At 36.6% G+C, this 16,601-nt stretch overlaps 1 non-coding gene across 1 annotated transcript; it reads left to right on the top strand.

The window, feature by feature from the left end:
* Positions 1 to 3,629: 3,629 nt before the first annotated feature.
* Positions 3,630 to 3,790, top strand: LOC111760232 (U1 spliceosomal RNA). The gene has a single exon (XR_002793989.1). It is a non-coding gene; the product is annotated as a U1 spliceosomal RNA (small nuclear RNA).
* The last annotated feature ends 12,811 nt before the right edge of the window (positions 3,791 to 16,601 follow it).

The raw sequence follows: 16,601 nt of genomic DNA, 5'->3' as shown, positions 1-16,601 counted from the left end.
GTAGGCTGTCAGAATTTCCAGTCTCAGGTGTGTGCCTGAGCCTGTCAACGACCCTGGCTTGAGCCACTGTCTCTCTCTCTCTCTGTGCGTTTATGTGATAACATGGGAAATTCACTCCATTTTTGAGAAATAAGAGAATGATGGTGGCATAAAATGGAAAGCTTTAGAAATACAAAATAACCATAACCATTTTTCATGGTGTTACAGCAATAAAATAGGCATATACACACACAGCTCAGACACACGCTAAGGACTTGGAGGGTGAATATGAGGGTTTGTTCAACCAGGTTTATTAGAAGTATAAGGAAGAATCCAGACTCAGGATTCTGTACATTGCAGGTCCACCAGGGACAAAAAGGCTCTCAGAAACCTCAGTCCACAGTGCTGCAATTTTCTCTCACCTTTTCAGAGCTCTTTACCATGGTTTGTTGATTGCTTTCCTTCCTGATATGACCAGCTGACTTTTTTTCTAGTCTTCCTCTACTCACCTCCTTAAATTTCCCCTTTCCCCTTTACCAACTATCTGAAGGAACACCTGTCTCTGTGGTAGAAAGCACACCTGACTTAGGGATGAAACGGGAAATCTAGTTATTAATAAAAACCTGATATGACTGCAACACTTTCCAGATTATTTAGTCAAGCAGTTGAATCCTTTTAATGACTAAGTTCTAGAAGCTGTAACACCCTACACATTTTATTTGAATGAATGGATCATTTGACTTCAGCAGAACTGAAACTCCTCTATGGTTTTCATTATTTCTCGATTGGAAAATACATTTATTTGTAGGATTTCCTAAGAAAATGACTTCAAATAGCATTTTAATCAATATATATATATAACATACTATAGAAAAGCAGTTTGTAAAACCATAATTTAATTGCCGGCTTTTTATGGTGGAGGGTCATAGTGAAAGATTGTGAAAAAGCCTGCTATATCTCACTCGGGAAAGACTTGCCAGGAGTCCCTTGAATACTTTGAGATGCCCGGAATTATTGGTATTGACATACCTTTCTGATCCTGTCAAATTCCTTTCTTCTCAAATTGGGTGTCAAAGAGAACAGTACATGGGGTATAGCCAACCTATCAATGGCTTTCTTCTGACACCCCATTCTCTTCTGGTGCCTACCTATTTTCTCACTCTTCTTTCTTCCCTCTTGTGGTCTAACAGCATAGTGTCTCTCTTTGGCGATATTTGTTTATAACAAGATAAATAGGGCTGAGACAGACTAGAGGTAAAATGTACAACCCGTGCACTTTCCTAAGAGCAAGGGCACCTTTCAAAACCAGAGAATGAATCGAAGCCAGAGCCACATGGGAATTAAAGGATGAAGACGTGATGAGTCAGAGGGCAGAAGTCGACTAAAATAGCAGATGTGAATATGAGATGGGGCTATGGAATTTGAATCAAAGTTGATGGGAAGGAAATGTGACAGTTCCTAGGAAGGAAAAACTAAAGGGTGCTTCTCCATGCTGGGCAAATTATGGGGAGAAGTAAATGAAATCTGAATTGCATGCCCACTACTTACAAACTATATGGCATCATGGTCTCAATTTCCTCCACTAATAAATGAAGATAATAACAGTATCTAATTCATAATATCTATTAATGCTCTAAATCTGACATGTTGTAAATAACATAAAGTGTATAAATCTTTTGGATAGCGCCCAGCACAGTTACTTCTTAAAAAATGATGCAGTCCTTCTGAAATATTTTCCAAAGTGTGCTAAGTGGAAAATTCATTTTTTAGGATATTACTAGGCATTAAATGAAAAATAGCTCTGTGGGCAAATTAATTATCATATATGGTATTAAATAATTTTAAATGGTTTTCATTAACGCTGGATTTCTTAAGTCTTTAATATGCTAATATTTATTGGAGAGATATAGTATGCAGAATATCCCTAATTTATTAGACAATTTTGGTTTCATTCTATGGAACACCCCCTGGCAATGATGAAATATCTGAGGGAAGATATAGAATTCACTTAGGATGCCAGAAAATGCAAAGGTTTGGCTTCAATGAATTTTTCACTTCTAGAAAGAAGCTAGTTTTAATTTTATATTACATATATTTTGTATTTTCAAATCTAATACTACTTTATTACTAAGTTTTACTCTGTAAATATGTAAATTAATTATTAGGGGCACCATAATCTTTCCAGTGTTTAGGACTTCTAAAGACCCTCATCCAGCTCAACTCTAGGAAAAATGGTCTACTTTGGCTTGAATTGACCTCCAAAAAAATTAGTAAATTGAAGATAAAAGTATGGGAAGTGGATTTGGCTCAACTGATAGTGTCCACCTACCACATGGGAGGTCCCGGGTTCAAACCTAGGACCTCCTGGCCCATGTGGTGAGCTGGCCCACGCACAGTGCTGATGAGTACAAGGAGTGCCATGCCACTCAGGGTTGTCCCCCACATAGGGGAGCCCCATGCACAAGGAGTGTGCGCCACAAGGAGAGCCGCCCCGCATGAAAAAACTGCAGCCTGCCCAGGTGTGGCACTGCACACATGGAGAACTGATGCAGCAAGATGATGCAACAAAAAAGAGACACAGATTCCTAGGGCTGCTGACAAGAATGCAAGTGGACAAAAAAGAACACAACAGAGAATGGACACAGAGAGCAGACACTGGGGTCGTGGGGCAGAGGGGAAGGGGAGAGAAATAAATAAAAAATAAATCCTTAAAAAAAAAAAGATGGAAGTACTCAGTAATTATCCACTCATGGGAATTCAGAACTCAAAGCAGTAATGGGCTTAGGAAATGAGCTGTCTGCTTTCACAAAAATATGGTTTCTTCCTTTTACTTATAAGGCAATGGAAGCAGATTTAGCTCACCAAAGTCATACGGCAGTAAGTGGTGGGAAAGTGAAAGCAGACTCACGTGCTTTGTCCTCTAGTGCTGTGTTTCTTCCCTTACCCCGTATGGTTTGTAGTTATCCACTAATTTCCTATTATAAGGAAACCATTCAGCAAGAAGAAATTTCAACTATTTAAAGAATATAGAAAAATACTTTTTTATCCCTTTCAATACATTAATTTTTTGATAATTTACTTCCAAATGATAAGCAACTTACTTCCAGAGATAAATTTCCACTTGGTTGAGTTAGGAACAATGGTGACAATTCTACTGGGGATAATTAGAAGGTCCTATGTTCTTAAAAATATTTAAGAATGATTGACTTAAGATGGCAATCCACACTCCAGCCTCCTCTTCTCATCACAAACACCTTAAGATGGCAGAAGATACATATTTTTTTAGGTCTCAGGGGCCGGGGATTGAACCTGGGACTTCATATGTGGGAAGCTGGCATTCCACATATGAAGGAGTTACATCGGCTTCCCTGAATTAATTTTCTCATTTCTTTTGCTTGTCGTTTGCTTTTGTTTTATCAAGAGGCACTGGGATCTGAACCCCCATGTAGGAGGCAGGCCCTCAACTATTTGAGCCACATCCACTCCCAAAAAATTTTTTTAATTCAAAATATTCATGAAAATAAAAAGGGGCATCTTCGGTGGATCAGAAATTGTGAAGAATCTCTGAAAAATGTAAAGATATAATATTTAAGAAATTAATACAAGCCTAAAAACTAAGCAATGTAGATTCACATCAAAGCTACAGCTTCCTACTTACCTGGCAAGGGAGATACCAGGATCACAAAGGTGGTTTTCCCAGGACGAGCTTCATCCATTGCACGCAAGATGTGCTGACTCCTGTGATTTCTCCAAAAGTGGGAAACTCGATGGCATAATTTGTGGTAGTGGGATTGTGTTTGAGCCTTCCCCTGGGGCTAAAAAAAATACAGCTTCACTTTCCGTTTTTGGGAAAGCTGGAGAACACACACTCTACCTGTTGCCACCACTGAAAGCAGGTTATAAAACCAGGATAGAATGCAGAGAACATCTGCTTGAGGATTCTAAGTAAATTATAGCAGGATAATTGGGGGGAAATGATCAGAATTCAAAGAACCATTGCAGTTGCTGTTTGGCCTCAGATACAGGCAAAATCTCTGGGGCTTCATTCATTCAGCCCCAAATTTCTGGCTAGAGTACTAAAGGGGAGAGGACTAAGCAAGGCTAACCTACTAGGAAGATTGTGGAGAGAGGGAAGCTCAGGAGAGCAACTTCAGATGAACTCCTGAGTTCAACCCTGAGCTGCTGTGAAAAGTTGTGTGTATATTACAATCTCTAGAACAACCATTTTAAAAAATCTGTAGAAAGAACTATAGTAAAACACACACACATACAAACACAGTAGCTATATTAAAATGGAATAGAATAAAATGTTCAAATAACCCAACAGAAGGCAAGGAAGGGGAATCAGGAAATAAAATCAGAGGAAACAAACAGGAATCATATACTAAAATGGTAAATATATATCCAAGTAGATCAATAACTACTTTAATTGTAAATTGTCTACTAACATCAATTAAAAGAGAGAGATTGTCAAAACAGATTTTTTAAATAACCCAAATATATGCTCCTTAAAAGAAGATCACTTCAAATATAATTACATAGGTAAGTTAAAAGTAAAAGAATATAAACTGACATACCATACAAATAGTAATCAAGAGGAAGCTGGAGTGATGATATTAATATAAAAGTAGACTTGAAATTTAAAAAATTACCAGCTAGAAAGCTGGATATTTTTATAATGATTAAAGTATTAATTATCCAAGAGCACATAACAATTCTAAATGTTTATATATACCCCAATGCAGAGCTTCAAAATATGTGAAGCAAAACTGATAGAACTGAAAAAAGTAGACAAATCCACAGTTATATCTGCAGACTTCAACTCTTCTCTTTCAGAAATAGATAAAACTGGTAGACAGATAATAAGGAAGGATAAAGAAGAATTGAACAATATTATCAATCAACTGAGGTCAACTGACACAGAAAACTGCAAAAGCAGAGTACACATTCTTTTCAAGAATACATGGAATATTCCCCAAGATAGATCATATCTTGGGTCACAGAATAAACCTTAACACATTTAAAAGAATTGAAATCATAGACAGTATGTTTTATAATCATAATGAAATTAAAGTAGAGAGCAATAAAAGGAAGAAAACAGGTGGTTAAACAATACGCTTTTATATAATCCATGGATCAAAGAGAAAGTACCAAGGGAAATTAGAAAATGTTTTTCAACTGAATGAAAATGAAAATACAATATATCAGGAAAATAAGTGCCTAAAAGGTAATTTATAGCATGCTTCAATAAGAAAAGAAGAAAGGTCTCAAATCAGCAAACTTATTCAAGTAGAGAAACTGACAGAGAGGAGCAAATTAAATACAAAGCAAGTAGAAGGAAAGAAATAATAAAGATAACAATAAGAATCAATGAAATTGAAAACATGGATAAAAAATAGGGAAAAAAATAAAGCTAAAATGTTTTTTGAAAATAATAAAATAGATAAACTTCTAGAAATTCAGACAAAGAGAAAAGAAAGAGAACAAAAATTACCTGTGACAGGAAAAATAAAGATGATATTACTACAGAGCCTGCCAATTAAAAAAGCCTAATAGGAGAGTGTTTATAAATAACCCTATACACATAATTCAATAACTTAGATGAAATGGGCCAATTCCTCAAAAACCACAAAGGAGCAAAACAATCTAAAGATGAAAGATAAACTGAAGTGCTCTTATCTACTAATGAATCTGAATCCATGATTACAAACCTTCCAAAAAGAAATCTCCAGACTGAGATTAATTTACTGATTAATCCTACCAAACATTTAAGAAAAAGAAATACCAATTCTAAATTATATGTTTCAGAAAATAGGAAACACTTTCCAAAAATCTTTCTTAGGCTAGCATTACCCTGACAGCAAAATCAGGAAAGGACTAAAAGAAAAGAACTCTACTGACTAATATCCTTCATAAAATATAGATGCAAAAAATCTTCAACAAAATGTTATCAAATTGAATTAAGGACTACATAAATAATAATAGTAATCCATGTCTAAGTAGAATTTATCCCAGGAATGCAAGGCTGGTTTAGTATTTGAAAATCATTCAAGGTAAACCAACAAATTAACATTCTGAAAGAGAAAACCTACATGAGCCTATCAATAGATGCAGAAAAATTTTTTTGACAAAATTCAATATTCATTCAGGATTAAAAAAAAAATCTCAGCAAACCATGACTAGGAAGGGAACCTCTACATGGTGAAAGGCATCTACAAAAATCCTACAGCTAAGATCACATTTAACAATGAAAGACATAATGCTTTGCCCTACACATCAGGAGCACAGAAAGGATGTTCAGTCTCAAATCCCTATTTAAATATCATACAGGAAGGTCTTGACATTGCAATAAGAAAAAAAGAAATAAAAGAATATAAAATATACATATCAGAAAAGAAAAAACAAAAGTGTTTCCATTCATCGATCATATGATTATCTAAGCAGAAAATCCTAAAGAATCTACAAAGAAAAACCATCATAGAACTAAAAAGTGAACTTATCAAGGTTACAAAAATTCTTTACATTTCTATATGCTAATTAGGTACAATTAGAAACTGAAATTTAAAAAAGATATTTATAGCATCTCAAAAAATTGAAATGTAGATAACATCAAATAAATCCAAATAAATAGAAATGTAGTGTGTCCATGGATTGAAAAACTCAATATTAGTGAGGACCTCCAATCTTCCCAAATTGAACTATAGAGTTGATGAACATAATTCCAATCAAAATCTCAACAAAGTTTTTTTTTAAGTAGACAAACCAATTCTAAAATTTATTATCCTAAAATTTATATACTAAGGAAAGGAAGTAGAATGGCTAAATCAACTCTGAAAAGAAAATAAAGTTGGAGGAATCACACTATTTTTCAAGTTACTATAAAGCTGCAATGTTCAGTCTGGTAAGAGATGAACACATAGATCATTGGAGAAGAATAAAGAGTCCAAAATGGAACCTACACAAATATAGTAATTGAATTTTGACAAAGGTACAAAAGCAATCAATGGAGAAAGGATAGACTTTTCAACAAATTGTATAGGAGTAATTGGACATCCATATGCAAGAAAAATGGATCGTGATCCAAACCTTAGAACTTATTAAAAAAGTAACCCAAAAGGGATCAGAGATTAAATTTAAATATTAAATTATAACATTTCTAAATGAAAACATAGGAGAAAATTTTCAAGATCTTAGATAAACTGAAGTGCTCTTTTCTACTAATGAATCTGAATCTGTAGTTACAAACCTTCAAAAAGAAATCTCCAGATTTCATGTCTAAGAGTTCTTAGACATGGCAGCAAAAGTATGATCTATACAAGAAAGAAATGATAAATTGGACTTTATAAAAGTTAAAATTTTTACTTTGTGGGAAAAATTGTTACAAGGAAGAAAGCATAGGCTATAGACTGGGATAAAATATTGGCAAATCACATATCTGACAAAGGACTTACATCTGGAATATATAAACACCCCCTGAAATCAACAATAAGGAAACAAATAACAATTGAAAGATATGCAAAAAACTTGGACACTTAACCAAAGAGGATATATGGATGGTAAGTAAGCACATGGAAACATATTTAGCATCATGAGTCATTTGTGTCATGAAAATACAATAAAAACCCTTGGGAGCTGGATGTGGCTGAAGTGCTTGAGTGCCAGCTTCCCACATGAGAGGTCCCAGTTTTGGGCCCTGGTGCCTCCTAAAAAAGAGCAAACAAGCAAAACATGAAAAAACCGACTCAGGGGAGTTGATGTGGCTCAGTGGTTGAGTGCTGGCTTCTCACATGTGAGGTCTTGGGTTCACTCCCTGGCCCCCAGAACCTAATAAAAATAAATAAATAAGTAAAACTTGATAATTGAAAATAAAAACCTTTGTGATATACATCTTCAAATCTATTAGAATAGTTAAATTATATTTATGGGCAAGACTAAATGCTAGCAAAGATGTGGAATACTTGTAACTTTCATACATTGCTCTTGACTATGCAAAATGACATAACCACAATGCAAAACACTTTGGCATTTTCATATAAAATTAAATATAAACTTATCAAATGACCTTAGCAATCCCATTCCTGCTGGATGAACGCCAGAAAATTATGTCCTTAGAGCTAATTCAAACCTATGGGTGTAAACCTATTGCTTGTGGGAAATTTGATTAAATTACTTCAGTAGGTCATGACCCAGGGTGGGACTTAATCCTCTTACTGGAGTCCTTTATGAGCAGGATAAATATGGAGAGAGGTACAGGGAGAAATCCCCAGGAGCTGACAGAGAAAAGCCCACTGGAGTAGAGAAAGCTATGAGAGCAAGGAGCTGAAATCAGTGACACCTGGGAGATAGGAAGCCATAAGCAGAAGAAACAAAACTTGGAAAAGAGGGGAAAGACTGCAGATATCTCCATGTATTAGTCTTGGAGGAGAAAAATTCACCTAATGATGCTTTGATTTGGTTACTTTCATGGTTTCAAAACTGTAAACTTGCAACCTAATAAACCCTCACTTTAAAAGCTAACACACTTCTGGTATAGTGCTTTTGGCAGTTCTTTTGGCATCTTACAGCAACTAAAGCATGACCTAAATTTGGAAATGTCTCAAATGTCCTGTAACAAGTGGTTGGATATACAAGCTGTGGAATATCCACACAATAGAATACTACTCAGCAATAGAATGTATAAACTGTTGACGTAATATAAGGTGCACATACACACACACAGAGTGAAAGAAGGCAATTTCAACCAGTGGAAAACTATCATTCTATTTATATCACATCTGGAAAAGGCAAATCTAGAGTGGAGAACATTAGTGGTGGGGGCATTGGAACTATATGGGAATAGCAGGAGGGAGAGTTTTGGGGGTGATGGAACTCTTTTATCCTGATTTTGGTAATTGTTACATGAATTTACATGTGTTATAATTCATAGAACTGTACATAAAAATTCAATTTTACACAAGTAATGAAAGAAAAGATACATTTGAACTTTATCAAAGTTAAAAATGTACATCAAAGGACATTATCAAGAAAGTGAAAAAACAACCAACAGAATGGGAGAAAATATTTGGAAACCATATGTCAGATGAAAGTTTGATATCATGAATATATATTAAAACTGCTACAATTTAACAACAAAAAAGCAAACAATTCAATTTAAAAATGGGCAAAGGACTTGTATAGACATTTCCCTAAAGAAGGTATACAAATGTCCAAAGTACTTAAAAAGATGCTTAACATCCTTAACCATTAGGGAAATGCACATCAAAACCTCAATGAGATACTACCTCACATTTTAAAAATGGAAAATAACAAGTACTGGTAAGTATGAAGAGAAATAGGTACTTTAATACATTGTTGAAGGGAATGTAAAATAGTAGTCACTATGGAAAACAGTTTGACAGTTCCTCTAGGAATATACCCAAAAGAATTGAATGGAGGGATTGAATATTTGCACACCCATGTTCATAGCAGCTGTGTGGCTTGGAATGGAACTTCAGAAACTTATGTTCCTAAAGCTAATCCATTCTTATGAATATAATTCTATTGTAAGTAGGATATTTTGAATAGATTACTGCATGGCCCAGGGTAGATCTTAATCCTCTTAGTGAAGTCTTTTATAAACAGGATGAATATAGAAAGGGAGAGACAGAGAGAAAAATCCATGGAAGCAAGAAGCCTGAAGCCATGATACCTAGAATAGATAGGAGAGATCAGCACATACCACCATTTGCCTTGCCATGTGACAGAAGAGTCCACAATCTCTGGTAGCCTGTCTTGAGGAAGAAAGCATCATCCTGATGATACCTTGATTTGTATGTTTTCATGGCTTCAAATCTGTAAAACTGTAGGCTAATAAATTCCCATTGTTAAACAGAAACCATTTTATGGTATCTGTTTTCAACCCTTCTTACCAAACTAAAATAGCAGCATTATTCACAATAGCCAAAAGATGCAAGCAACCCAAATATGCTTGAAGAGATGAATGGATAAACAAAAGGCGGTAGTGTATGCACTTTCTACATTTCCTTTCTAATAAGACATAGGAAGAAAGGGAATTAGCAATACCAACTACACCATCAGTTTAAATTGTTGGGATATAGAAAGAGGAGGCATTGGAAAATAGATTTTATGATATTATTTTGGTCTTTAGGATTTACCATTTCAGAATATTTGTATCTAGAAATGAGTATTATCAAGAGAATGCAGGCAAAATAGGGAATATACTTTCTGTTTTTTAGGTGTGGGAGCCACAGGGTTTGGTATTCCCACAAACCTCCCACAAAATGCCCACTGTGGGATAAGGATAGGTGAGTGTTATGTTGTGTTAGAATTACCACATGGTTGGAGATGTCTTTGGCTCATATTCTGGACTTTGAGGACTGTGTGGAACTTCCCCAGCACAACCATCCCACAGCCTGGAGGAAAAAGTGAAGTTTTGTAAATGGAAAAGACAGAGGATTCGATTTTTAAGTACTTGAGTCAAGACTTGATAGAGCTTCTCAAGGGCAGGTGTGTCAATTTGGAGGAATCACATGAGATCACAGTCTCTATTTACTCATCTGTGTATTATCTGTGGAGATAATACTTACAATGCTTATAATACTACTGATAACTGACCTAACAACACTGCTGTGAAGATTAAATGGGATAATACATGAAACTTGCTTTGCAGACTTTAAAGAGCTATGCAATATTTACATCTTACTCTTAATTATTTTTGAAATTGAAAAAAAAAACAAACCTCAGACAATGATAATATAGCAGCTCACAAAAAGGGACCAGTTTAGCATTAGCTTGGGAATTAGACATAAAACAACCCTTTTAAGAATGTGCTTTTCCTCTATGTGGACATTGATTTATCATAAATTATTCACTATGTCTTCCAGGCTTGTTTAATCAGACACAGGCAAACAGAAAAAGTGTAGGTCTAAGTGACATTAGATATGTGCTCACAGGTTCACAGATTATTTTTGTTGTCTGAGACAGAACACCTGACACGAGGCTGGGTGTGACTGGACAAGCAGGATTTCTCTTTCCTTTTCCCTTCCTTCCTCCATCTTTTCTCCCCTGGAGGCCTATGAACACCATTTTCTCATAGTATTCCATCACCTTTTCTGGACCTCAAGGATTCTCCTACATGGCTCCTAACTAATTAAACTTCAAAGGCAGCAGCGAAGTTTCATGTAGTTTTACAAACATCGGGGGGAAAAATCATAGCAGATTCTGTCAAATTTGGAATCAGAATTTTTCCATAAGCAAAGCATGCTCTACTTAAAGCAGCTTACTTAGATGGACAATACAGATTTCTTCAATATTGCTTTAGCCCCTGCTAAAGGTCTCCAGTATGAACATTTATAAACTGGAAAAAAGGACTCTAGAGTAACCAAAACCATGGAAAGCAGTTGGGAGAAGACAACTCAATTTTTCTAAATTTCTGAAAACTTTCAAGAAAATAAACATGCATCGTGACACCCAATTCCACCCTCCCACTGGCTAAGCGAGCCCCATGTAGAAAACAATGAATGGCAAGTACTTTCTGGTAAACTGAAAAGTCATTCAAAATGGCAAGCCATCATCTCTCTGTAGTTCTTTTGGAGAACTTGACAGTGATAGAATGAAAGACAAAAAAGAAATGTCCACTAAATAGACCTTTTCCAGGTAAAAGTGCATGATTGGCTTTCCTTGCATATGTTCCTGCTCTGCTCATTTGGAAAGATTGGCCATGCATCATTATTTTAAGCTCCTTTCATACTGACGGTAATTAAAATGATGCTCTCATTGACATTCTATAATCTGTTTTCAAAGCATCATTACTGTGATGAGCATTTCAGAATGATGCTTTTCCTGTCTTCTTTCACATACATCTCATAGAGAATTTTTTTCCTTCTTCATATCCTTTTAAATAATACACCAAATTAAGCCTAGCAAGACTCTAACTGGGGAGCACATTGATTCCTTGGGTGGATATGGCTGCAATGTATCTGAGCTCCACGCATGCATGGGGTGAGGCTTTCCGTTTTTTAGCATTCTCAAATTCCAAAAGCGAGTCTAACCTGGTATTTTTGCCAAACAGGAGCTTACAGGAGTGATTTGATTGCAAAATGTGCTGGGGAAACAAGTTTTTTGGTTGCAAGGGGAAATGTAATGGAGTATGCTACCTAGTGAAGAAAAAAGATTTAAAGTTCATAGCAGTAATGAGAGGCTCTATTGAAAGTTTATCCCAGCAAGAAAACAGGTGTAATATACATATGTAAATTCGTATTTCAGATTTATGAATGCAAACTGACACTCCATGGCCCTTAGCACCAAATTCATTCATTCATCCCAAGAGTACTCCACTGTACTGACCACCTGTAGCAAGAGCAGGACAAGCTCCAGCTTCTACTTCATCTGATTGGTCTTGGAGCTCCTGGCAATTGTCAACCTCCTCCCCAAGAAGTACTTAATGTTCCCACTAATGGGTCTATCATCTTAAGTTGGGACATAATGTGTTTGCATATATGTGGCAAGATACAAAATTAGACATTACTTTTAACGGCAAATCCCATGTGGGAATTCCTAAATTCCTTGACTAATCTTGAATGGGATATGAAACCTGAGAGGCAAGCCACAAGAGCAATCTTTTTCTCCATGAGTGTTCCAAACATACTGACTAGAACTCAAGCTCTCTAGAGGTCAATAAATATTAATTAGGGTTGTGTGTGTGTCAGCTCTTATAATATATTGTATTATTTGAAAATCTGCAGCCCAGTTTTACTTTTCTATTGATTCATGAGAATCATCACCACAAAGAACTGTAAACATTTCTTAGGAAAAAAAACTATAAGTAATCTATGAATGCACCATTCTGAATTTTTACATTTTGTTACTTACGCTATGAATTAAAATTATTTGGCTGATAAGGCAGTTAGAATCAAATATATTTGACATAGTATCTTTGCCTTAAAGAGGTTGGATGGGATTTATACCATTTGACTTCTAGCTCCCCACTGCTCAAGCCCTAGGAGCTATGTTCCAGGCAAATTGGAAGGAGGTGAGGAATGATATGATAAGGCTGAGAAGGAGATCTCTGTAAGATTGTAGCAATTAGGGAGTGTTTTAGTTTGCCAAAGGCTGCCAATGCAAAATACCAGAAATGTGCTGACTTTTATATAGGGAATTTTGTTGGGGGAAAATCTTGCAGTTCTGAGGCTCTGAAACTGTCCAAATCAAGACATTGTAAGAGATATTTTCTCACCAAATGTTGCCTGTTAGTAGAACCTGGAGTTCTGCCATGTGATGAAGCAAGATAGTGGGTCTGATAGTCTCTACTTTCTCCTGGAGCTCAGCTGTGGGTGACCAGCCATCTCTCCCTGGGCCTCATCTTGAGCCTCTTGTGGCTTCTCTGTCTTTCTTCAGCTGTAGGTAAACCTGGAGTCTTCTCTCTCACATGGCTGGGTAATGAGTGTCTTTTTCTCTGTGTATTCTCAGTTTATGTAAGACCAGTAAGAAGGTGGAAACTAACCTGAGTCATGCTTCACTGACTTAGTCCAGTCAAAAGCCCTAATCAAAGGTTCCTTAACTGAATTTAATGCAATCAAATGGACTCACATCCACGAGAATGGATTTAGTTCAAGAACATTCTTTCAAGATTCATAAAATTCAAACTGTCACAGGGAGCATACATCCTTAGAGTTTATGGATACCAGCCACACAAGATCCCTTTTAGGACAATCATTGAAAATCTGAATGGATTTGTCAGTGGCAGCCTCTGCATCACCCTTGCCATGGTCCATCCCTTACTCATAGGTCAGGACCTTATGAAATGAATGGACAATCATTTTAATGCGTTTTTTGTTGTTGTTGTTTTGTTTCACTTTCGCTCTAGACAGAAAATAAGAATACCAGCTACCCCAAGCCAGTGGTAAAGTTCTGAGAGCCAACAGTAAATTATTCCATGTCTCTGCCATATTAAAAAAACAAGAAAGGAAGATTTCTTCCCTCCAACGGAGGAGAGCACAGTAAGGTGTTCTTCCTAGTCAAAAAGAGGGCAGTTTGATGTGGAGGGTCTTCTCACATGCCCCATATCTCAATATTTCAGTCTATGTTCTCTAGACATGGACTTGTTGACAACATGGATTCTTTGGCTAACAGTTTCTTCCTTTTTCATTTATAATCATAGAATGGTTAGGATCTTGCTATCTTAGGGCCTGACTCAGGGTATCACTTACCCTATTCAGTATGTCTTGGTAATTAACACTAACCTTGCAGTAGGGTGGGTAAGACTTAGGGAAGGGAGGGTGACCAGCTTGCCAAGGCAGATGATCATTAACTTTCAATGAGGAGGTCACATGCCAGACTTCATTAGACAGGTGGTGAATTCTTTTACGTAAACTCACGACACAACCCATAGAGTTGAATGATGACTAATCAACATAAAAAGATGCATTTCCACTTTTACATTTAGAATATGTAAACATCCTAGTGAACATTTATTTGCCACAAACTCAAGTTACCTCTTCCTCAGCCCTTATCTTTTGGCTAGTGAGAGATATGTTTCTCCTTCTTGTTAATTGAAAGTCCCAGTTCTCAAAACTGGGCGATGAAGATCTGAAGTAATTTCTAACATTCAGACTATAGAATACATAAAGTGGCAGGCAGACCATGATATGTTTCCCGCATTTTTCTGGACTGTTATGGACAATGGCACAATCCAAAGACTAGAGACGAGCTAGCAGTAAAGCTAAGACTTTGTTTCTCCTATGGATTAGGCACAAATGATATACCTTTCTCCAAAGTTCAAAGACTTTTGGTTCTTCTACTTTATGTGCTACCTTTGCCTTTCCAGGTAAAAACCCAGGATTCTCTGGGAAGTCCTTGTAATTTAGGCAATCTTGGAGATAAACATATTATGTGGGCTATCTGTACTGGAGCCAAATCCTGATTTCAAGTTCTAGAATGGATTAATAGTTGTAGCGGATTGAAAAACTGACTGCTTAGTTTTCAAAATTTATCAATTTTTAGAACCTTCTCCATTACTCTATCCTGCCTCAATTCACACAGTTCCTTCTATTTCTTCTTGCAGAAGGAATCTCCAGAAATCTTACCTTGTGAGCAGTGTTTCATTAACAGGTACATTGCACAATTTTTTAGCTGCTTCTATTTCCTTCATGCTTATGCAAATGGTGCTGACTCAGTTAAATTTCAAAGGGTAAGCATGGGTGCATTAACTTGGCCCCATATAATAGAACATTAACAGTAATCTTTCCACAAGAAACAGTGTGCTAATCATTAGTAGGGACGAGTTCAGTCAATATGTTCTCAATGGGAGTCCACTAATTTTCATCATGCTGTCTGCATTTCATATTGTGCCACAGTAGTGTTAGTACTGGGCTTTCAATTACAGTTGATTGAAAGGAATCAGCAGGCCTTTACAAACAACACACTCACACACACACACACATCTACCAACACACACATATGCACCCACACATGTGCAAACACTCAGCATCAAATCAGATCTTCCTTCACTGATCCCAGCACGGAGCAACTTTCACTGTCCTTTCTTCCCTTCACTTTCTAAGACATGTGAGTCCCACCCAATGTAAACTCTGTTTTGGAGAGGCTTTTCCCTTTTGGTAACATTATCAGCATATACACAGTTGTTTTAGCTCTAAGGTGCAGCCATCAGAATAAGTTGATGTCCTCCTCCTAATTACCAGGGCTAATAGAGGAACTGCTCTAACTCTTCAAATGCTTTTCATTTTACATGTTGATTTCTCATTTCCCACTTGGGAAAGGTGTGTTTGGCTCTAACTGCTTTTGATCTAATGGTTCTGTAGCCTGGCCTATTTTCATTTTTCTTACTGCTGACATTTATTTTGTTTTCTTTGTTTAAGGGCAGAAAAGAACAGAACAGGTAATCAGCATGCATTTAGGTCATTGTAAGTGTCCCAGTTATATTTGCATTTTTCTGTTAAAAGTCTAATGCTGCCTTTGAATGATTTAAGGTATGTGGACAAGGTGGGGAAGAAACCCCTTCCTGTCCATAAATCCAGAAGGAAAACAAAGAGAATACATAATCCACCTGCTTGATACAGGACTATGTAAATTATATCAGCTGCAGTCATAGATTTTGTCTGGTTTCCAGAAACCATCCCCTCAGGATCAAATTCCCCTGCAGCATTAAAGGCTTTGAAGGACCCAGCCAAGGGAAGCCTACCTCTTTGATTACTGGGTTTTGAGGCAGAGAGTGATCTTCCTCCCATCCAGGGGAGATGACATCCAAAGAAGGAATCCCAGAGCTCTGTCTTGCTCTCTGACTGCCGGAAATATCACAAGTATGCTTCATGGTTCATTTACATACTTCAACAGTCAGGAACAGGTTGCTGCAGACCTGCAAAATGAGTAAGTAGCCGTGAGAACACTGCATTTTGAAGGTAAAATTGTTTCAGACTCAAATGGTATGTGGGACAGACAGGGCCTACCATGACAAGTTTAGTAATTAAAGGACTCCAGAGACTAGTAAGAGCTCATCTGTGTCACCAGTTAGAGGGCCTAACAATCGATTTCTCAGTTGTGGTTTTCTTTTACGCTCCAAGGGCTCAGGATGCAGCATTTCCAGAACTGCATTCCTCTCTTAATAG

The sequence above is a fragment of the Dasypus novemcinctus genome, chromosome 8 (genome assembly GCF_030445035.2).
Source record: "Dasypus novemcinctus isolate mDasNov1 chromosome 8, mDasNov1.1.hap2, whole genome shotgun sequence".
NCBI classification, from domain to species: Eukaryota; Metazoa; Chordata; class Mammalia; order Cingulata; family Dasypodidae; genus Dasypus; species Dasypus novemcinctus.
Note: the sequence above shows the minus strand (reverse complement) of the source record. Positions and strands in the feature narration are given on the sequence as shown.